This window comes from Danio rerio, chromosome 15, assembly GCF_049306965.1.
Source record: "Danio rerio strain Tuebingen ecotype United States chromosome 15, GRCz12tu, whole genome shotgun sequence".
Classification (NCBI taxonomy): domain Eukaryota; kingdom Metazoa; phylum Chordata; class Actinopteri; order Cypriniformes; family Danionidae; genus Danio; species Danio rerio.
Genome location: NC_133190.1, coordinates 31,255,865 through 31,265,659, shown reverse-complemented (window position 1 = coordinate 31,265,659; position 9,795 = coordinate 31,255,865). Strand labels below are relative to the sequence as shown.

General features: G+C 34.4%; 1 protein-coding gene across 2 annotated transcripts in view; it reads right to left on the bottom strand.

Moving 5' to 3' along the window:
- nova2 (NOVA alternative splicing regulator 2) overlaps positions 1-9,795 on the bottom strand; it is an 80,506-nt gene that overhangs the window by 8,217 nt on the left and 62,494 nt on the right. The window lies entirely within an intron of this gene.

Below are 9,795 nucleotides of genomic sequence, written 5' to 3'. Positions count from 1 at the left end.
GTGTAAATAGTGGTTACCATGGTTTCTTCCCTAACTTAGAAAGGCTTGCTTCTCTGATCAAGCAGTGATTCATGCTGGTACTTTTTTTTTACCAAAGCTTCACACAGAACATACCGATCTTGTTAAAATTATTTTAAAAAAGCACCATGACTAAATGTGTTTATCAAAATGATCTGGAATTTCTTGACTACATGTATTTCAATTATATCAGATACCAAATTCATGAGAAGTAACATCATGATTTCAGTTCAGAATTTATGTAAATGTGTTGGAGAACACGTTTCTTTTTAGATGCTGTAACAATGCCATTCACCTATTTAAACTAGTAAAAGATAAATGTTTTAAATAGTTTGAAAGAAATAACATTATGAAAGTTTAACATTTTACATGGGGAGGGTTTTAGTATCGTGTTATTTTTAAGGTTTAAGGTTATATTTAGTTAGTTTGCTCTATAACCAGAAATTCATAAAGAAAATAAGAGCATTCAAAACGTGGAGTTTCTCATTTCTACCTATATAGATAAATGAGTTTTATGATATCAGATCATCTCTAGAAACTGAAATGCCTCACCCCGCTATTTCATGGCTGAAGCAGTCAGTTATTCACATGAACCTGAGCATTTATATCAAGGGTTAAGCACACTTGCATATATAAGAAAATAGTAAATGGTAGCAACATAATGTTGATCTGAACCCCTCCACATTTATAAGCCTTAACAATGCAAGGAGGAATCAAAATACCAGCATGCTAAAATGTCCTGTGCAAATGTACAGCCTCATACCAAGGTCTGAGAGGCCAAACGCATTGCAAACATAGTCAGTTCCTGGGACGACATTCAAAATGAAATATTACTCATAATAACAATTGTCCATATTGTGAATGGCATATACTAAGCTATATAAGGAAAAAATATTCAGACAGTGTAAATAAACTTTTAAATGGGCTAAATAAAGTCTGGTTTCAAGTTAATGTCCCAGACTGCCACTGCAGCACATACTCTTGTAATTTGTAGTACAAAACTTAATGAGTGTATTTGAATTATAGTAATAGTAGTTTAAGGTAGAAGAATCAATTAAAGAGATTCTGCCTTGTTATTATAAACTAGTGGCTTTCATGACTCTTTCACAACTCTGGCTGGCCAAGCTCTGAATTTTATTTATTTTTTTAATAAAAAGGCCTACTGTATTAGTCTCACAAGGTATGGTTAATGTTTCAGTTGAAATGCAAATCAAAGCTGTGCATTCCTACAATGTAAAAATTATAAGAACAACTAGTCATGACGACATACTGTATGTTTTTAGTTCATTGTAACTTATTAAACCAAGTTAATCATGTTCTAACTGAATTTGATAAGGTGTGCAAGCAGTTTTAAGTCAGTTTAAAGGGTTCTATTTTAACAATCTAGGGGCAAAGACTAAAGCACATGGTGCAAAATCATTAAGGGTGTAACGAAAAAAATATCTCTCTGCGCTGCTGCCCATGGTCTAACAGGGTTGTGCTTATTCTCTTAATAAGTTCTGGGAGTGTTTTGAGAATAAACCAGTCAGAGTCTTTCTCCCATTCCCTTTAAGAGTCAGTTGCTAAATGCTATGGCACGTTTACTATTTACATAGCTGATTTTTTTAGGTGTAAAAACTGAATGCTTTAAGAGAAAATAGTTAAACAAACCATCTGACAGGTGGACAAAACAAATATAAATATTAAAACAAATAAAAATAAGCATGTAATAAATACTACTAGTAGTACTAATAATAATAACATTATACAAAAGCAAGTTGTCGCGAATAAACTTAAATTTTTTTTTTTACATTTTAGTCCTCCTTTTTAATTTTTAAAGATATTTGTTTATTATTGTACATCCTGTGTGTATTAGCAATGTATAAGCGAGGTGCACAACTAATGTGCTCTCCGCTGGACTTTAGATCTGCTTTCAGCTGCTCAATTGCTCAGTCTATTTTAGTTCCTCAAAATCACAACACGCCAACAATGCGCCTTAACATACCTCTTTTCTAGACCGGAACACCCATGAGTCCTCAAAGTGGCAAAATGGATTTGCTATTTAAACAATGTGGCGTAAAACTGGAAAATTAGGGTTGTGCTGGTATGAAAATAATAACACATTGCAGCAAACACGTCTAACTCCTTATTGCGCCGGGTGTATGATAGGGCCCCTATAATGCTAATTTGATTCTGAATTATTATTAAAAATTTAGGGCAACCAGGATTTTTTTTTCACTGTGTAGGAACTTCAGGAGAACTTTAGACTAATAATAATGATATAAAGCTGATTAGTAGTATGTATTTTAATAGTAGTTACTAGATGAAAAGCAAAAAAATGTATTGAAGAAATTATGTATTAACAATTGTTAATAAAAATGACAAGATTTATTAAAAAAGCCCAAAAAAGTACATATTATAAGACAAAAATAAAGATTGTTTGTGTGTTTTGTTCTTGCACTTCCTGAGCTGTGAATCACTAGGTAAAAAGAGGCTCCTCCTGAAAAGCATCGACTCCCAGGGGTCAGTGTTTCCATGGAAACTCAACTCCAGCATTCAAGGGGGACTGAAAAGGGAGTCGGAATGATGCATAGCAACCAACCAACCAACCCCCCTCACACACTCGCAACCATTCACTTAAAACCACCAGCTACTTCTTGTATGCGCACACATACAACACAAGCCTATAGGAGCAATACTCATTGGTACGCAAGAAAACATCACACGTTTCTGCATTTCGTCCATGCAACCTGACATATTCGCTCGCTAATTGATCCGACAAATTAGCGCTTGATCCCTTTGATCATTGGCAGATACATCTATGCGCCGTAGCATTATTAACAAAATATGCGGTGTGGTGTTCGCTTTGACAGTTAATTACTCTGTGTAATGAAAAGCTCCAGCCCTCCGAGAGCGCTTTGACAATGCTGGATATTTTCTGAATATTTGCACTGTCAAAATGACAGATAGAGAGATGAAAACGGTAAATAGGGGAGACGGGAAGAGCGGGTGGATGCGAGTGAAGAAGGATGTGTGCGTCTGTGGGGGCGTGTGTTTGTGTGTGTGTGTGTGTGTGTGTGTGTTTGTGTGTGTGTGTGTGTGTGTGTGTGTGTATGAACAAAGCAAAGGAGAGACTGGAGGAAAGCAGAGGGGTTGGGGAGGGGGTGGTGATTGGCTCAGCCTTTACGTTCGTTTCTTTTGTGAGACGTTTCGTTCTTTTCACTCTTTGCCTCAAGGTCTGCTGAAGCTCGCTGCCCACAGACATGTCTTTACAGAAGCTGTTTAGCCTTGCCACTGTAGCTCCAACTCTCATTCAGCGCAAATGAATTAGCATAGAAATGAAAAACTGCCGACAGGATATTTCATGGACTCCTACATTCACCTTTTATCTTGCTAGAATAAACAGAAGCTTGTATAAGGAACATCTTGAGCTAAACAATGGTATCGACTATTGGCGTTTAATGCATTGCGGGTGCAGATTGTTTTGATGACTGGGATTGATCAGTACAGATACTCTGCTGCACGTCTGCTTTGTTAAATTTATTGCTTGAACATTCAAATTGAAAGCTTAACTCAATAGATATGTTTCCATCCACCTATTTTAATGCACATTTTGGATGTGCACATAAAATTTGCTTGATTAAAATGGCAAGATGTGCATACATTTTAAAAACGTGCACAAAAAACATGCGCATAACTGAGTAGGATAAACTTTTTATTCGATTAGAAAAGATGTGCATAAACTACGATATAAACACTTTTACCGAACAAATTCCAGTATGCGCATTAAAGTCATGTGATTTTGTTAGAAGAGATCACGTGGTGATGAAAATGTGTGTGAATGGACAAACCAGCAGGCTGAGCTTACTGTAAAAGCTCTGAAATGTTGTTTTGGTCATTCTAAAATGCTGTAACCATTTCAGTATTAGTGTTATTATGTTATTAATTACCTCCAGAACACAGAGGTGCAAGGAATTTAGCAGCTTCTCTTACCGCAGCAAATTACATTTTAAATTTTGATGTATGTGGCACCAGTTAATGAGGAAGTGACGCTTTTATTCTTTTTGACCCATTGAATGATAACGCTGCTTTATTCGCACATCTTTTATATGATATTCCAGTTTTTGCATACATTTAATTTACATTTTTGGTTTTGGATATATATAAATATATATTTATATTTCTAGGTTTGGGCTTCGAAAGTTTTTTTCCAAATCAAAATGTTAATTGAAATTTCCTTCATATAAAAGCACTAAAAATCTTATTGACTTCATACTGATATTATTATTATTGTTATTATTATTATTATTATTATTATTTTACATATACAAGTCTATATAAAGTATAGGACTAGGCGATAAAATGGTTATCGGCATTTATTTACCAAACACCATGGTCAATAACGATAAAAAAATGGTATGAAGTTTCTGTTTAAAGCACTATAGTTTTATTAAAATGTGTCTGCTGAGTACATGCCTTGGAAGGGATGCCAATAAGCTTAGGGTGTAAGTTTGTCATTTCCAAAGGCGTGCGACTTGCATGACGCGCACATGGGAGCGACACACGTTTATCACACTTTTCTAAATGCATGAATAATGAAGGTTAGTTCCTTTACTTAAAAGCTCAGATTTGATTATCATAATTTGTGTTGTTAACAGAATTTGAGCTTAACTGAATCATTATTATTGACACCTTACAGATGTTGATCAACCTTTACACAAACTTTGTAATATTTTATTTATCAAGTTTTAAGGGTCTCTTTAACATTTATGTTTATTTTATCATAAAGAGATGAGATATTTTGTTTAAGTATTTTTGTTTTTGCCTTAGTAATGTTAGCTTAAAATAGTGGTTAAATAAAAAGAAGTCCTAATATTCCTAAATGTATTGTTGATAAAATATTCAATAATTATCGATACCGAATGATATGAAACATGATATCGTGATCACTGTTTTGCAATATCATCCAGCCCTGACATAGCATGATTTAAATCTTATGAAGTGACAGGCAAATAAGATCTAATTATAACAAACTTATCCTGATAAGAACATCTAGATGCATCAATCTACCCAAAATTTTTACCAACAACAAGCTGATATTAAACCAAAAATCCAGCTCTCTTCAAAACAACTATTAGCACAATTAAGTGGCTTTTGTTGCTACTTTTAGCAGCTCCAGCTCCTTCCTCTTCCTTCTCCGCCTCTTTCTTTATGATGCCTTCATTTCGGATGATGGCATTTGGCAGGAGAAGTGCTGATAGAAATGAGTGAGTCTGTGGGGTAGGAAATTGAGCAGCGTCGACACATATGCAGGTTAATTTCACTGAATGCATTCAAGTGCTGAGCCAGAAGAGGTGGATGCTGCTCTGTCTATCTATAAAGAAGTGGGACGGAAGACAGGGAAATAAAGAGAGAGAGAGAGAGAGGGGGACGCCTGCTGTTGCCGCTGCGCCACCAGTCATCTGGGAATAGAGGCTTTTGATGAATTGTCGGGTGGTTGCTGCAGGGGGTTGTGGGTAATGGGCAATGAAAGATTGGTCAGCCATGAAGGACATGTGTGCGCTTCTTATGTAGACGGTGTTACTTTGTTCTATTACTGCTTAGAAAAATATATGAAAATAATGAGAGCAGCATCTGAGACTAGCAAAGATTAATCAAAAGATGCAGTCTCGTTCTGTGTGGGTTTTTGCTGAACGGGCAGATCAAACCCCAGGAGTCTGCTGTATCCGGCTGCATATAAAAAAAAAGGTTCTGCCACTGAAAAAAAAAAAAAAACTTCCTCTAAACTCTTTTCACTAGGGCTGGTTTGATATTTTGAAGGTACAGGAAGCCCAAACTGATGATTTTAATATGGAATAAAAAGTAATCATCCTAGAAACAGTTGGATGCTTTTGTTGGGGAGTGCAAATTAAAGAATAGGAAAGTTTTTTTTCCCCACTCCTTTTCTGTATGTAAACCTGTTTGTCTTTTTGGGCTGAAAGTTACTTTAATTATATTATGATGGTTCACATGTAGGTTTACACCTTAGATGAACTAACATAAACCTCTCTCAATAACTTTGACGTGTATATACAGTTGAAGTCAGAATTATTAGCCCCATGTTTTTTTCCCTAATTTCTGTTTAACGGGAAAAGATTTATTTTATCTTTATCATGACAGTACATAATATTTTATACAGCTTAAAGTGACATTTAAAGATTTATTTAGGTTAGGCAGGTTAGGGTAATTAGGCAAGTTATTTTATAACGATTGTTTGTTCTATATCAAAAAAAAAAAAAACTGCTTAAAGGGGCTAATAATTTTGCTAATAGACTTAAAATAAGACTTTCTCCAGAAGAAAAAATATTATCAGACATACTGTGAACATTTCATTTGGGAAGTATTTAAAAAAGAAAAAATTAAAAGGGGGGGCTAATAATTCTGACTTAAACTGTATGTCCAGTTAAATTTACACATGCACTCTACATACTATATTTTAATGCATAAAAAAAACAGATGTTTTAGCATGACTACTTTATTTTTTATCATAATCTTTGTAAAAATCTTGATATCTTAATTATTTTCAGCATAACTGTTACACCCCATTTTGACAATTAATCTTTTTTATCCATTTCTCATTGAATATAGGAAATGTATTTTGGTGCAATTAAACAAAACAAATTTATTAAACAGATATATTTATTAAAATAATATTTTAGTGACTAAACATTTAGAAATTGAAAGGTAATACAATTAAATTTAAGCAAAATATTGCTAAATGAAATTACAACCTATAAAATTTCAACTAATTTGTTTTTGCTTCTCTTAAATTTTCCTAGTTTTTCATTTGTATTCAATATTTTTCTATAACATATAAATTTGGCTGTACTAGTTTTTGGACCATTATCGTAAGGTGCTTTTTTTTTTTACAAATGGAAATGAAAAATGCAGTGATTACTATTAAATAACATATTTAACAACAGGAAATTAATTGTAATGTTTTATATTTGTAATATGAGTTGTATTTTGTGCAGAAATACAATTTTTAATTAAAACAATAATTTCATATTTCAAATCTATTACCAACTGTAAAAATACAACATTTACACTGGGAAAAAAAATAGCGATTGGTTTGAAATTCAGTTTCATGTACAAGTCCAAATAAGCGGCAGTTAACACAACGAATGTGTTTTTTATTCTGAAAAAATGTGTACTCCAATAATCCATTTTCATTAGGAATTAAAAAAAATTTATACATTCTATATGCTAATTCTTTCTCTTTTTTTTGCTGTCGGTTTCATAATGTTTTTATTTCACGTAAAGGGATAGTTCACCCAAAACTGGAAGTTCTGACATCATTTACTGAACTCACCTTTCACTTGTCACAAACCTTTGTGACAAGTGAAACCAGTTTGAATTTCTTTCTTTTGTTGGACACAAAATAAATTTTTTTAAAAATGCTGAAAAGCAATAACCATTGACTTCCGTAGTATTTCTTAGTGCCACTAAAGGTTTCTCACTAAAGCTAAGCAGAGCTGAGGCTGGTCAGTACCTGGATGGGAGACCACATGGAAAAACTAGGTTGCTGTTGGAAGTGGTGTTAGTGAGGCCAGCAGGGGGCGCTCAATCTGCAGTCCATGTGAGTTCAAATGCCCCAGTGTAGTGAAGGGGGCACTATATGGTCAGTGAGCACTGTCTTTCAGATGAGATGTTATACTGAGGTCCTGACCCTCTGTGGTCATTAAAAATCTCTCACACTTCTCATAAAGAGTAAGGGGTAGCCCTGGTGTACTGGCCAAATTCCCTCCATTGACCCTTATCCATCATGGCCTCCCTATCATCCTAACATATTTTCAAACATCTTACTTTTTGTGTTTAACAAAAAAGGATACTTAAAGATTTGCAGTAAATTAATAAGACATTTTCAGTTTTGGGTGAACTATAATAACCCTTTAATTTCAGTCTGTGTAATTTGCCACACTATACCTAATCACAATATCTTTTTATTTTGATGCCACTTTAGTTCCCCGTTATGATTCCCCTGTTGAATTTTCAGCACATTGTCTCATCCACATGCATTCCTCCATGCATTAAGTTGTGATTCTGATATTTGCCATTCCAAGCAGTTAAACAGGTGTGCCTAATAAAGTGGCCAGTGACTCTATTCTTACAAACCTGCTTTCTACCGATTAGCCAGCGTAAAGTTCCCAATCCTGAAGGTGGCAGGGGTCTCAAACAATGACCCCTGGCTGGTGCATCTCACCCAATTCGGCCACACAGCAACTGTTTCCCCCCTCCCAGTCTCTGTCCCAGGAACACTGCCTGACTCTAGAGCCGTAGCTGTTTGCACTTTGAAGTCTTAAGCGCTTGCCTTTGGGTTAATCGCCTGTCTCCTGATCCTGGGCTTAGCCGCCCATCTCTGTACAGCATCTGCCTGTGTGCTCTGGCTGCTGGCATCGACAAAGAAAAAAAAAAGACTCCATACGAGTTAAAAATAACACCCTGTCCTCCTCCTCCTCCTCACCTTGGTCTTATGACTGTCGTGAGAGGTTGTTGTTTGATAGCGAGGGTCTTATATGAGTGGTCGCAATTTTTGCTCCCTGTAATTCGTCTGTCAGACAGACTCTGGTTCGAGATGTGGCTGATTTTCATTACCCTTTTATAGGGTTTATAGTTGTTTTATAGAGCACAATGTGTGAGGAATTACGCCATTCAAAAGTTCTTAATGAGCATGTAGTGCAGAGGAAGTCGTTTAAACTGTATTAGATTTCTTTTTTCCCCTGCTTCTAGACAAGATGCTAAAAAGGATACATGTTGTGATGTGGGATTAATATGGATTATTACTAATTAATTATGGAGACTCGTATATAAATCGTCACCTTGGAATTATACGGTTCTATCTGCATTCTGAATGACTTTGAGATGTTGAGCTTTAAAGTTTTTGCATTCCATAGCAAACTGTGTGTAACATTTGTTTTTTTTTAAATAAAAAAATCTAAATGAAATGGGCGCTTGTGACTGTAAGAAGTGGTTTCCTTGATATATAAACTTTTTTAATCCTCAGCTCTCTGGAGTGCATTTAATAACCCTAAGTCTTATCACAAGGGGTGATGCACCCAAAATAGTCAATAGCAATAGTCAAGCTATTAATACACCAAACTAGGGTCTTATGTAGTCAGTGTATTGGGTCTCAGGGTTATTATAGTTAACTTAATATCAATAGTTTGTTTTAAAAAATAAAAATTGTACATTTTTTTTGTTTATATAAGTTTTTAAAGCTATTTTATGCATGTTGTTTTTTTTAATAGTTTTTTTCTTAGTTTTTGACTAAAAATGCATATTATTTTTATTATGAAAAAATTATAAATAATTTCTTCATAAATGAAACTTCAAGTTACAAAATCATATATTTGGTGACGCACCCAAAATAGTCCCAACGTTAAAACACTAAACTAGGGTCTTATGTAGTCAGTATATGGGTCTTGGAGCTATTATAGTTAACTGCTGTAAATAAAAATTAGTAAGTTTGTTTTAAAATTTGTAATCACATTTTCTTTATTGTTAATCCTTAATTTTAAAGCTATTTTAAAGTCTAAGTCATATTATGAACCATTCTTTATTCCGTTTTTCTTAGTTTTTGACTTTAAAAAGTCCATATAGTTTTTATTATGAAAAAATTATAGATAATTCCTACATAAATGAAACTTACAGTACAAAAACATATATTCGGTGATGCACCCAAAATTGTCTCCACTGTAATAATCAAGCTTTTAATACACTAAACTAGGGTCTTATTTAGTCAGTGTATTCGGTGTCAGT